The sequence below is a fragment of the Salvia hispanica genome, chromosome 2 (genome assembly GCF_029641045.1).
Source record: "Salvia hispanica isolate PSC_SH4W2 chromosome 2, Shi_PSC_v1, whole genome shotgun sequence".
Classification (NCBI taxonomy): domain Eukaryota; kingdom Viridiplantae; phylum Streptophyta; class Magnoliopsida; order Lamiales; family Lamiaceae; genus Salvia; species Salvia hispanica.
This window is the reverse complement of record NC_142693.1, coordinates 30,440,188-30,454,725: the sequence shown is the minus strand read 5'-3', so window position 1 is coordinate 30,454,725 and position 14,538 is coordinate 30,440,188. Positions and strand designations below refer to the sequence as shown.

General features: G+C 36.2%; 1 long non-coding RNA gene across 2 annotated transcripts; it reads left to right on the top strand.

The window, feature by feature from the left end:
• Positions 1–7,706: 7,706 nt before the first annotated feature.
• On the top strand, positions 7,707–11,187 carry LOC148932124 (uncharacterized). 2 transcript variants are annotated; one of them, XR_016135415.1, is made up of 3 exons: positions 7,707–7,810; positions 8,823–8,941; positions 10,970–11,187. It is a non-coding gene; the product is annotated as an uncharacterized LOC148932124 (long non-coding RNA). The 2 variants fall into 2 exon arrangements; XR_016135416.1 differs by having other exon boundaries at positions 8,823–10,789.
• The last annotated feature ends 3,351 nt before the right edge of the window (positions 11,188–14,538 follow it).

Genomic DNA, 14,538 nt, shown 5'->3' with positions numbered 1-14,538 from the left:
GGGTTCCTCGTCGTGCCCTCGCAGAAGCTCAGCACAGAGAAGAATAAGGAGAAGAGCTCCCCGTCCAAGTTCATCGAAGGAGATATGTCGAGATAGATATAGAGAGAGATTGTGAATAGAGAGAGATTGTCGTCGGAGCCAACGCCGCTGGAGTGTCAAGTACGTCTTCAACCTCAGCGAGGATGAGGTCTTCGTCAACAACGAGGATCAGCGCCGCAGGTCGAATTTAATTCGCCAATGCAGGTCGAGCCGGCGAATTTATCTTGTCCGCGATGACGCGGTTCTCGATTGTTGGAGGAATTATGCAAGAAAAAAAAGGAGTTCTCCGTGGTTGAGTGTGATGTTATTGAAGGTATTGATTTGTTAATAAATAGAGAGTTGTGCAAGGAGCAGTGGAATGAGTTTGGGGTGGAGAAGAAGATACGGTGGAGAAATTGAATGTGAAATAGTGGAGTGGTTGGTGGATGAAGCGGTGATGGGGTGGCGATGCGGCGGATGAGGAACTGATATTTGGACGACGGTATTTGGGTCTATTGGGTGACAACTTGTTTAAAAGAATAAAACGAAAAATGATTTGTTAGCAATTGAAACTAGAAAAATAACATATAACTGTCTTATATCAGTGTTAAAAGAAAACTAAAATTAGTATATAAATCTTATGGACCATTCCTCCTATCACTAATTGGTTTTAGGATGGAATTCATGAATTTCTATCTCAGAGTGGCCAGTGGTCCAATCGATTGAAAAAAAAATTGGGCCAGTTGTCCACTCCTACTAAAAAAATTGGGCCAGTTGTTCAATCCACTTCTCCTATGATTTCAAAACTGAATTCTTTTCTAACATACTACTCCCTCCGTCCCACAAAAGATGTCACATTTTTCTTTTTAGTTTGTCCTACAAAAGATGTCACATTTCCTTTTTTGGTAAAAGTTCTCTCTCACATAAATATAAAAATTATATTTTCTCTCTCCATTTAACACATAAAACAAAACCTCATAAAATCCCGTGCCGTCTTCTTCTATGATTTCAAAACTGAATTCTTTTCTAACATACTACCAAACAACACAAATTAGCAATAAAATTGTGGGCCTTACACATCAGATTACTGAATTCTTTTCTAACATACTCCCTAGGTCCCAGATAATTCAACTCAGTATTCCATTTCGGGTCGTCCCACATAATTTGTCCCACTTCACTTTTATCATTTTAGGTAGTGGACCTCATATTCCACTAATTCATTCATACTTACATTTTATTATAAAACTAATACTTTAAAAGTAGGACCCACATCCTACCAACTTTTTCAACTCACTTTCTATTAGATTTCTTAAAACTCGTGCCGGATCAAAGTGTTTCAAATTATCTGGGATGGAGGGAGTACCAAACAACACAAATTAGCAATAAAATTGTGGGTCCTACACATCAGATTTACGCATCGTGACATTCTTGAGGAGGCGACGTGGGACATTGATCGCATTTTTTAGTCAGCGGAAATCCACATAGTCCCGAGTTCCTAGTGAAGAAGAATGGTTATCAAATGCCGGAAACTGGCACCGAGACTCAGGAATCTCTCCAACAAGTTCATTCACTTAATTTAGTAGTTGTAAAATAGAAAGAAAATTCAACATTGTCGAACTACTAAGGGTGTCTCCTACGGCGCCCTTCCCGTTCGCCCGTCGGGGACGGGCGACCTGACGGGCGCCATAGTGGGCGGGAAGGGCGCCCACGCCCGTCCCAAGTGCCGCTGCGATGGGCTCGCCCCTCCCGTCGACGGGCGAGTGGGACGGGCGCCACTGTGGCGAAGGTCGCCCGTCCCACTCGGACGTCCGACTTTTTATTTATTTATTTATTTATTTATTTTCAAAAAACTCTATAAATAGGGCTCCTCCAACGTCATTTCATTCACACCACTTGTGTTGACAAGTTTCTCCCTCTAACCTCTTTTTTCAATTATCTGTAATGGCGAGTAGTCGTGCGGGTGGTAGTGGCGGAGGTGCTAGTGATAGTGATGGCTTTAGCGATGATGAATTGGATCTCGCTGTGCAAGCGGCGATTGATCGACGGATCCGGCAGAGGCAGCAGCGGCGGCAACAGGCGGTGGCGGCCGTGCCGCGGCCGATCCATCGCCGACGGCATGTACCCCGGGACCACATTGCTGCACATCAGCGGTTGTATGAGGACTACTTTGCTCCAGAGCCGTGTTTTGGGGATGCCTTATTCCGCCGGCGTTTTAGGATGCATCGTCCTCTGTTTATGCATATCGTTGGTGCGTTAGAGAGAAGGTACGAGTTTTTCAGAATCAGGGAGGATGCGGCTGGCAAACCCGGACACACACCAATACAGAAGTGTACGGTCGCAATCAGGCAACTGGTGTACGGAGGCCCGGCCGACATGTTCGACGAGTACCTCCACATTGGGGAGTCTTCAGCCGTCGAGTGTCTGTTGGAGTTTTGCGCGGGCGTTAGAGCGATATTCGGGGATCAGTATCTTCGGCGTCCGAGCCCCAAAGACTGCCAGCGGCTGATTAATATGCACGGGTCGGTGCACGGGTTCCCTGGGATGTTGGGCAGCATCGATTGTATGCATTGGGAGTGGAGGAACTACCCCGCCGCCTGGAAGGGGATACACACTTCCGGCTTCAAAGCCAAGCATCTCACGTTGATCCTTGAAGCTGTAGCTGACTACCGGCTATGGATATGGCATGCTTATTTTGGAGTGGCTGGGTCGAACAACGACATCAACGTCCTCCAGTCGTCGCCCCTGTTCAACGATCAGTGCAATGGCGTTGGTCCCGCCATCAGTTTCGTCGCCAACGGCAACTAGCACAACATGGGATACTATTTGGCGGATGGGATATACCCAAACTGGCCCGTCTTTGTGAAGACGATCAAGCATGCGGTCGGGCCAAAGAAGTCCTACTTTGCGACCCGGCAGGAGGCAGCGCGCAAGGATGTTGAGCGCGCATTGGGTGCGCTCCAGAGTCGATGGGCGATGGTGAGGGGTCCGGCACGACAGTGGTATATTCCCAACATCGGAGACATCATGTACGCGTGTATCATTTTGCACAACATGATTGTCGAAAGTGAAGGGGACGAACTGACTCAGTGGACCAGCGAAGATGACACGGGTGCCGGTCCAAGCCACGGCGTGGCCACCGCGAATGTGAACATGGGGGTACCTCATGTAGAGGTTGAGCGGTTGCGCGCATTTGCCGACATACGGCAAAAAAAATGCCCATATTCGACTTCAGGAGGATATCATCGAAGAGGTTTGGACGCGGAGGGGTGGACACTGATGTGGTTGTTTTTTTTTCTATCTACTATGTAATTTTTTTTTTCCGAATGATGTATGTTTTTTTCTTATTGAAATAATCGTATTTCCCGTTCGTATTTGTGTCGAATTTTAATTTAATTGTGAATTAATTTAATTGTGGGAAGGGCTAGTGGGAGGGGCGAGTGGGAAGGGCTAGTGCAGTGGTAAGGGCTAGTGCTGACGTGGCATGGGAAGGGCGAGTGGGAGGGGCACCGCCGGAGACACCCTAAGGAAACTCACCATTCAATTTAGACACCCTAAGGAAACTCACCATTCAATTTCATATTTATATTTTCTTATACTTTTCTCTCTCTTTCTTCTCTATGTTTTTCATAGTTTATTCAGTTTTTTATTTATTCTTTCTCTATTTTAATTTTTAAACATAAAATCCATCATGTATCTCCATTTTAAAACCATGTATCCCCATTTTAAAACGCACTCTCCAAACAATACAACACAGCAGCGCATGTATTATTATTTTATGTTCTTTTCTTTTTCTTCTTATTTAGTTATTTTCTTTTTGTTATTTATTTCTCTTTATTTAATTGTTAGTTATGATTCATTATAATTATAATTCCTAAATCATAATTAACCGAGGGGTGAATATTTTAGTTATGATTAAAGAGGAATAACCAGTGGCGGATCTAGGAATTTTATATTAGGGGTGAGATAAATAATTTCACCAACATAAAGATTTAAAATTCAATTTAACCTCTTCAATTATTTCCATTATTTATTTTCTTGTGACTCGTTAGGTTGTGCATAAAAACATATTATTGTTTTATTTTACTTAAAAATTTTCACTAATTGAGATAGAGGCTCTTAGATATATAACTAAGAATTTATTCTAGTTTAGATATTTAAACAAATATAAAACGATCATATTTTTAAAACAATTGTATCAAATATGAGCATTAGAAACTATAAATAATACTCCCTCCGTCCCAAGGAAGATGACCCCTTCCTTGGACGGCACGAGATGTTATGCAACTTTATTTTGTGTGTTGAGAGGAAAGAGTAAAGTAAGATAAAGAATAAAATAGAGATAAATGTGTTTCCATTTTATATAATGAGTCATCTTGGTTGGGACAAACTAAAAAGGAAAGTGGGTCATCTTCAATGGAACGGAGGGACTACTAAAAATTATATCTACCCATACTTTTGTTGTGAAGAAAACAAACGAGAGAGTAAATAATAAATTATTATTTGTAATCAAACCTAAAATAGAGTTATTATATGTAATCAAACCTGATATAGAGACAGTAATGGTTAGTTAAAACAAAATAGCGTGCAAATAAACTAATATATTTGTAACCAAACATTTAACATTAGATTGTAATTAGAAACTATAAACTATAAACAAATAAAACGATAGAATATAGCGCATGAAGAGAGGTAGAATATAGCTGCATTTAATGAAGATAAAATATCAAAAATTGTGCCTGCTAGAATTCGACCCCGTATGGATGCTACGAAAGTTGAGCAAATTACCAGTCGTCCCCCTTTGTTATGAGTTGGATCCCCGGTGGGAATAAGAACGTAAAAACCATAACTACAATTAAATAAAGGGAAATAAAAAATATCAATAAAATAAGAATAAAAAGAAAAGAACATAAATAATTATACCTGTGCTGCTGCGTTTTATGCTTTGGAGAGTGCGTTTATAAGTTTATAGCACTGCTGCTCTATCCAAGTCCGCGTCACCATATATATACTTACACTTTGTTGGAAGCCGCAATTTTTTTAGACTCATGAATTTATTTTTAAGATATCCGAGTTAATTTGGTCAATTATTTCTATGACAAAAAGAAAATGATTATTTTTTTGTTATTTTAATTTTTCTACTATTTTATTTATTTATACTTATTCTATTTAACATAGTGTTTTAATCGGGAGTGGATCCCTGCTGTGGTGGAAGCAGGGGCTGCTGTGCCAAAATACGCCACCATTTTGTACAAATTGCTACAGTTCTTAAAACATTTTTAATTAGCTGACATTTTTCGTTGCATTATCCTTAAATTATTTAGCCTACAATTTAAGTTAATATTGCACTAATCTACCGCCACACGTCCACACCGCTAGTAATGAATACAAAATTATTTAGTAATTTGTTGAATAGTGTATTTTGTTATAATACTTTGTTGAGCATAATTTTTGGTAATTAAAATTTTATCGTTTAAAATTATAGTATTATTATAAATTAATGTAATATCAATAGTTTATTTAAAATAATAATTAGAGTTTGTTGATAATTTGTTTTGGACTAAAGTTTTAGTGATAGTTTAACTTTTGGTTAAATTTTGTGTTTTAATTTATGGTATTGGACAAAATTAACGAATATTCCATCCGTCCGCGAATAGGAGTCATGTTTTTTCATTTTAGTCCGTTCACAAATAGGAGTCCGATTCATTTATACTATAAATGGTAATATGCCTCACATTCCACCCACAGTTCATTTAAAACTAATATGTACAAGTGAGCCTCATATATCACTAACTTTTTTCCATCATTTCATTTAAAACTAATAAATACAAGTGAGAGTCATATACTACTAACTTTTTTCACCCACTTTTCTTAACATTTCTTAAAACTTGTGCTGTAAAGAAACGAGATTTCTATTCGCAGACGGAGAGAGATAAAATTAATCACTAATTTGAATATAAAATGAGTTTTGAAATTTGACAAATTTTTAGTGCAAATTTTTTTTATTTTGTGTAATCAGTGGAGAGAGAAAATATAAATTTTATATTAATAGGAGAGATAATTTTTCTAAAAATAGAAATGTGGCATAATTTAGTGTGTCAAACTAAAAACGAAAATATAACATATTTTATGGGATGGAGGAAATACATTAGTATATAGAATACTATTAGTTAATAAAATTTTAAACGATAAAATTTATACGTATTCAACAAAGTATTGGACCCGTTTACGTTCTTAGATATACCAAGAAATAAGGTCAATTCTAGAGTAATTCTGTTGTTCACCTTCCCTTATTAATTTCAAGTGAGCCCTAGAAAAGTCACAGGGCCCGCACTGTTCACTTGATAAAGACCCAATTTCAAATCTTCTTCTGGAGGTGGTTTTTATTTCTTGAAGCGGTGCTGACATCCAGAATTGGAGTTGAGATTACTTTTTTATCCTCGTCATTTTCACTTCACACGAATCAGTAATTTTTCCCCAAATCAATTTCAACGTAGAAAATCCCTCAGCCCTTTGGTCGACAACGAAAACTACCCATCAGGGTCGAACTTCATCGATCGAGGTGAGAATCCCAGCCCTTCGATCCTCTCCCGGACCGCGGCGGGGGGAGGCGTGCCGCCGGTCAGGATCTCCACGGGAGCGGAGAGGCGGCGGCGCTCGTGTGGCTTGGGATTGAGGAGGATGTTGAAGACGATGGGTGCGCAGCACATGCGGGTGACGCGTAGATGGCATCGTACATCTCGGCGGCAGTGGTGGAGCGGATGCAAACTTTGGTGCTGCCGCACGCTGCTTTTGTATGACTGCGGTCACCATTGATGGTGAATTTAAAGAAAATAAAGAAAAGTGTTTGAGCTTCCTATGAAACCTTGCTTAGATTCCTCTGTGATTTGGTAATTATTTTAGGAGCTTTACCGTTCTTGTGAATGGATTTGTTTAATCTGGGTTGTTATCTTTACAAGTGAGATAAAGCTCTCGCCCAAAACTTTCACAGATTATGCAAAAGCTATGAGAGCATTTTAGTCTACTCATAAAGGAAAGAATAAAAAATAATTAATTCAGAACTTAAAAATTGTTAAAACATGACTTATTTCTTGGAAAGTGAACATTAGAATTGGGTTCTAATTATGTGGCCCCTCACCACTTAATCCTATCCTGTTTTAATTCTCATCATCCAATACTAAGTAAATTGAACATGCCCTTACTGTAACATTCCAAAAATAAAGTTGGACGGAATTCATTATTCTAGTTATGAAATCGATGACTTAGGGCTTTCGACGAATAAATCGATTTTAGAAATAATGATAATTGATATATAATTCATAAATTTTTTAAGGTTAAAAACTAATTAGAACTTAGTATTAGAATGATATTTGAAGATTCAAATCGGCATTTGCACATTAAATCCGATAGAGGGGTAAATCGTCTTTTCACATAAGAGCAACCAAGTTTCTTCTAGACTCTTTAAGTGGCTGATCAGCCATGTATGTGTGTTGGACGTCCAAGCCGTAAGGAGAAGTAAAGAAAATTCTAAACTTGGTAAATTGTTTTAATAGAAAATTCTAGTCTTGGTAAATTGTTTTAATTTGTGACAAGTGTAAAGTGAATTATATTAAAAAAACTATTTTCTATGTTCACACCTACTCACTTTAAATATCAAATTAATCACTATTCATCTTCATTTCCTCACCATTTCTGATCGGTGTTTGAAGAAGTGAGAAGAACATGTGCTAAACTTTATTTTTCATCCATTTTTACGATGATTGACCGAAATAATTGAATACGGGATTATATCGAGGTAACTCTTCAATTTTGTATTGTTCTTTTAGCTTTGAATTGAATAAATGTTGAGAGATGTGGACTGAAAATTTCGAGCTCCATAAGATACAATTTGATGTTAATATACTTGTTCATTTTTCGATGAATACGGGATTTGGATAGATTATGGCCTATTTTTGATCAATAATTTAGACGCTTTTGAGCACTAACAGGAAAATTGAAAATAAAACTTAGGTTTCTGATTTTAGTAGTTAGATGTTCAATCTAGATGAAGTTTATGGTTTAGGGGATGATTTAAAGTGAATGAAAACAAATTTTGATTTAAGAGGTTTAAATTCCCTGTTTTTCGGTGATCTGTTCTGAATTGTTTAGCATGATGTTTAGGACAGTGAAAACTGTGGTTTAATAATTTTTAAAACAACATTGATGTGTCTAGTAGTGCCCAGAATATTTAGGAGAATTTAGGAGTTCATTTCGTATTTATAATAATTGGTTTGAAAACATTGACAGAAACTGTCAATTTCTGATAGTCCGTGGGAAAATGATAATATCTCCCAAATCATTATTAATTTTTGGATGAATCTTGTTGGATTTCAAACTAGACATCTTCAGGTATTTAAAAACATAAGACCAAGCATCTAAATCCTTCCAAATGAATACAGAATGTAAATAAGGAATCAGTCCAGTGCAGCTGTTATTTTAGAAAGTTGTGAATGAGAGGGAGATTAAGATGATATGTCAAATAAATTTAATTAAGATGGCTTAATGATATAAATGAATATGAATTTGATTTATGCTTGAGATCATAATGTAAAGATGGTGTATAATTAATCTTGGAATTAATTGAAGCCTTTTTGGTATTACTAAGGAATTTATGAATATAACTAGTGAATAGTATCTTGTGAATAGTAGCAGAATAATTGGCGCTTTTATTTGAAAGGTTTAAAAGACAAAATAGATAAACAGTGAATATATTTTATAAACGATGACATAAAGAATGTATATAATTAATATGAGTTGCCTGTGAGTAGTACACGGAGCGGAAGATTATTGACGTCGCAAAGATAGAATAATGATCGGAAGAGAAAAAGGGGGCGAAGTGACTGAAACATAATGGTAGTAAAATGACTTATGCTCATAAGTCCGTCAGGTAGCATGCTCAACACTTAAATGGCCTAATTCTCTTACGTGCTTTTATGTGATTATTAGGTGACCTATTTGTCTAAATAAATTATGATTAATTATGTGATAAAAGATTTATGAAGTAAAATATTAGAATATGATGATTGTTAAATTTTGGTAATTTAATATGAAAGGTAAAGAATATGAGGTTGTGTTATACCCATACTTAGTCGATTTCATTGGGTTATTAGGTAGTTATACCCATACGTTGATCTTTTCTGCTGAGATAGTGAATAGATATGAATATATGTGAAAGAAATGGTTATTATGTTTATAAGGTGAAAGACATGGACTGTTATGTCATTCATTAGTCTAATGCTAGGAAAGTTATGTGAAGAAATGGCGTATATATATACATATGAGTTTATGCTGAGATTAGAAATAATATGTTATGAAAGATAATAATAATATACGTCTCTGGTGTGATAAATGACATATGCTGATAAGATGTATATAAATGTGATTACATGTGATGATATGTGATAATATCTCATATGTCTATGTTGATGCATTATGGCGGAAACTGTCAGAAATAAAGTATATTTGATTATGCTTACGCCCCATGCTTGAGTGTGTTCTGTGGGTACAATTGGAATGCCATAGGACAGCAGCGCTGCATTATCTTCGATCACTCGTCTTCTGGATAACCGAAGCGAGGATAGTCTTTGTCTCTGATCTCTGTCTCTGATTTATCTGGTATTTGTGATCTCTGATCTCTGTCTGCACCCTAAATGGGTGGTATGTGCGGAGTCCTCTCGAGGAGAAATTTCGCACTGCATCTGATTTTGTTTCTGATCTGGTCCGCGTACCCTAGTCTGTCACTAAGCACTTAGTGGGGCTATTTATGTGTCTGTATATGTGAAACTGACTTGGTCTCAGTGGCGGATCCAGGTGGGGTCGCGCGGGGTCGGCCGACCCCACCGGCGGTCCACCGAACACTGCGGAAAACATCATCTTCACCTTTGACCTGATGCATTTCCGTCTTCGACCCCACGACAGCTTCAACTCTACCCGAAGCCTTCCGCCATTTCCAAAAAATAAGAGAAGAAAGGAACCGTACTAATAAGAATAGAGGAAGAGATAAGGGGAGGGGTTGCAGAAATTTGATGTTGGAAGGATGAAAAAGATGATTGAAATATTTGGGCCTATTTTATTCTTATTTATTAACTTAATAGGTTGGCTCATTTTGTGGATTAACTAAGCATAAATATTTTTATGATTTTCGTTTCATCAACTACAATTTCATTATATTTTTTATTTACTCAATTTTTGAAACTATTATTAAAATATTTGGCACAGAGAATTTTAATGGCTATGGTATATATAAATATTCAGTGACTACTTAAAATATAATGATTTTTAAATAATTATTTAAATATTATACTTCCTCCATCGGTCAAAAGCGAGTCATTTCTTTTGGGCATATGATTTAATGAATTAATTTTTATAGATTTAAATTGGAGATAGTAAAGTATGAGATAGAGAAAAGTAGAGGAATGAAAAAAATAAAGTATTTGAGAAAATAAAGTAAGGGAAGATTTTTTGCTTTAAAGGAATGACTCACTTGTGGTGGGACATCTAAAAAATGAATGTAACGTAACTTGTTTATAATGGAGGAAGTATTTATTCCTATTATATTCGACCCCACGGATTCCATGTTCTGGATCCGCCATTGCTTGGTCTGTATATGTGCTATGTGTGTTGGTATGTGATTTGCTTTGTAGATGTCACGTGGAATACTTGATGCTATGGAAACGTTGATGGTTGTTGATATGTTCTACGATTGATAATATCAACTGCTGGAGTCTGAGCATGGGTATGTGTTTGTTACAATGGAGGTGCTGCCCAATTTATGTTAGGAATTAATAAGACGATAATAATATGATAGATGTGGTAGTAATTGAAAAATATAACGATAATAAGAATATTTAGAAATTTAAGTTAAATGATTACTGCTTATAGAGAATTTTTGGCTGAAGTGTTGGGTGTGCTACAGGTTAGTCAACATTGGAGAGTACGGGTCAACCTTTCTTCATGTCTGTTTTAGCGCTGCATCGTCGGTGGGTCGTTGAGCTCTATCATAGACGTTGCGAATTGTTAGTTGTGGCATGTTAGCACAAAATTTTATATAAACTTACTTCCGCTGTAATTGTAAATGTTACATTTTGATTTAAATATTTGGTTTTGAATGGATAAGAAAATGAAAATTTTAAATTGCCATACTTGATGGGTGACATTATCACTCGGCCTGCAGATGCCGGATAGGGGGTGTTACAATTACTATAAGAAAAGGTACTATTCAATAAATAATTGTGAATTCATTAGCAGTGTGGACGTGTGGGGTAGATTAGTGCAATATAAACTTAATTATAGACCAAATGAATTGAGCATACTGCAATAAAAATGACAGTCAATTGAAAATGTCTTTTAAGGACTGTAGCAATTTATGCAAAAAGGTGGCATATTATGGCACTGTAGCCCTTTATGTATATCCACTAAAAAATGACAGCCAACTTTATGTGGGATAGATTAGCGCAATATTAACTTAATCATAGACCAAATGAATTGAACATACTGCAATAAAAAATGTCAGTCAATTGAAAATGTTTTTAAGGACTGTAGCAATTTATTCAAAAAGGTGGCATATTATGGCACCGTAGCCCTTTATGTGTTTCCACTAGAAAATGACAACCAACTTTATGTGGGGTAGATTAGTGTAATATTAACTTAATCATTGACCAAATGAATTGAGCAAACTGCAATAAAAAATGACAGTCAATTGAAAATGTTTTTAAGGACGGTAGCAATTTATTCAAAAAGTTAGCATATTATTGCACCGCAGCCTTTTATGTGTTTCCACTAGAAAATGACAGCCAACTTTATGTGGGGTAGATTAGTGCAATATTAATTTAATCATAGACCAAATGAATTGAGCATACTGCAATAAAAAATGACAGTCAATTGAAAATATTTTTAATGACTGTAGCAATTTATGCAAAAAGGTGGCATATTATGGCACCGTAGCCCTTTATGTGTTTCCACTAGAAAATGACAGCCAACTGAGAATGCTTTCGGGACTCTAGCAATTTGTGCAAAAAGGTGCCATATGGCATAGCTGCCCTGCTTTCCACCATAGCAGGAAATCCAGGGACGAAGCTACTCTAGACTTGGGGGGCTACTGGGCCCCCACCATCTTAGTTACTCCCTCTGTCCCGGCTAAGATGACACATTGCTTAGCCGGTACGGGATTTTAGCAGTTATTGGTTAAAGTGTTTAATTGGAGAGAGAGAAGGTGAGTGCAAGTATTAAAGTAGAGAGATAAAGAAAGATGGATATTTTAATAGGAGTGAGAAAAAATAGTTGAGTGTATTAATTGGAGAGATAAAGTTACCAAAAAAGAAAATGTGTCATCTTAGTTGGGACAAACTAAAAAGGAAAACGTGTCATCTTAAGCGGGACGGAGGGAGTATTATCGTATACATAAAATGTATTTATAATGTATTCGAATAGTGTGGATGGTTTGGACCCAAGGCATTATACGTATTGACTCAATTTCGATTCCTACTGCCAGCTGGCCATTTGTTTACATGGTTTTTTATGTCCACCACTTCGACGATTTTTTTCTATTCCTTGTTTTATGTCCAATAATTTTATAATTCAAAATGAATGCATCCGTACGCCAATCATTCATTTGTATGGATTAAAATCTCCTAAATGTTAGTAACTAGAAAACTAATTAACTAATTATGGAAAAATAATTTACCTAATTAGATATAAAAGAATATATTAAGTAAATATATTAAGTAAAATGAATGTACTGTGAATTAAGTATTTATTATGTACTATGATGTATCCTTCTTTCACAAAATATTGTAAAAAAGATGATTTATTTTATAATTGTAACTCCACTGTATCTTTTGAGTCCTTTGCAGTTTAATACATAATCTTTAGAATCATTGCAACTTTAACCATCTTTGCAATTAATTAGATCCTTCCTATTTTGATTTCTATATGAAATTGAGTTTTGTTTTAAATTCTTACACTTTTATGTTTAAGAGTTTTACTTGGACTGCTATTTATTTACATAATATCCAATTTTTAATTTTATTTTCTTATTTACTTGCACTTTATTTTCTAAGCATGACTAACATATCTATATATAGTTTCTAGTACGCATTCATTAATATATTTTCTCTCATTATTTATTTATATCTCTTGCAGTTCTCTATTGTCCATGCTGCAGCAAGTTTCGACTATACCGATACCTAAAACTTGGACCCCCCAATATAAAATTTCTGGCTTCTATCACCAAGAAAATCTCCTATTTTTAATCTCTGTCAAAAAAAACCTCAACTATTAAATAAAGAAAATATTTAATTCAATCTTCTCATACGGGATCCACCTCTTGTTTCAACAAATTTATCTAGGGATCCACCTCTTGTTTCAACAAATTTATCTAGAAATGAGAACTATGAACTTCGCTCCTATTTGTCTTTATCTTACTCACGTGGGTTGGTCGTCACTAATTGAATCTTGAAAATAATTAAGACATAAGATAATGACATTGAAACGAAGACGATTACGCCGATCCGCGTTCTTTTTCTTTTATTATTTCCTTTTTCTTTCTTGCGAATCGAAATAAGCAAAAGGTCGGCAAAAACCAGCAATACAAATTGTCAAGACATTCTAGAAACAGGCCATTACAAAACCAGAATTATAAGATGGAGTATCACAAAAGGAAATTGACACTGGAAAATAGGTGAAGCTTTGTATAAGATCATCTTCAATATTAGTCTAAAATTTAAAATAAAGTAATTCTAATAGAATTTCAAAATCCATCCCTCTTTATAAGATTTTATAAGCTAAAATTATTTTAAGTTAGAGCTTAGTGTACATAGTTGATAACTATGTAAAATCACTATTTAACATGACATTCACCTTGATAGATTTATAATTGATATAAATTGTTGGAGATGCCCCACTAAAAGTACGAAGACATATTTTTATACTTTCTCCGTTTTTTAAAAATAGGGAGGTTTGACGGCACGAGTTTTAATGCACAATTTAATAAGTAAAAGAGAAGAGGAGAAAAATTGGTAAAATAAGAGCGAAGGAGAGAAAAAAGTAACAGAATTAATTTTATTGGACCATGGGATCTTTAAGTTGTTAATTGTAGTGGTATAGGTGGTAAATAAATTGGTATATAGGGATGTAAATATTTTTTAAAATAGAAAATTTAAAAATTGCTATTTTTAAATAATAAACTAAAATGAAAAGAGTCTTACAAAATGAAGGGAGTATAAGAGCATCCGCAACGCTGCCTCGTTGCGGTCTCGGTCTCGTCTTGACGAGACGAGACGGCATCGAGACAGCGTTGCGGCTCCCGTCTCGTCTCGACGAGACGAGATGTCTCAACGCCCGATGCGTCCCGGCAAGGCCAGCCTCGAGCTGGCGAGACACGTGCCCGGCGCCACGTGGCGCGCGCGGGCGGCTGGCGTGACGCCCACTCCCGACCCGCGAGTGGGCGTCAGATTTATGACGTCATAATTCATTTTTTTTTTTTAA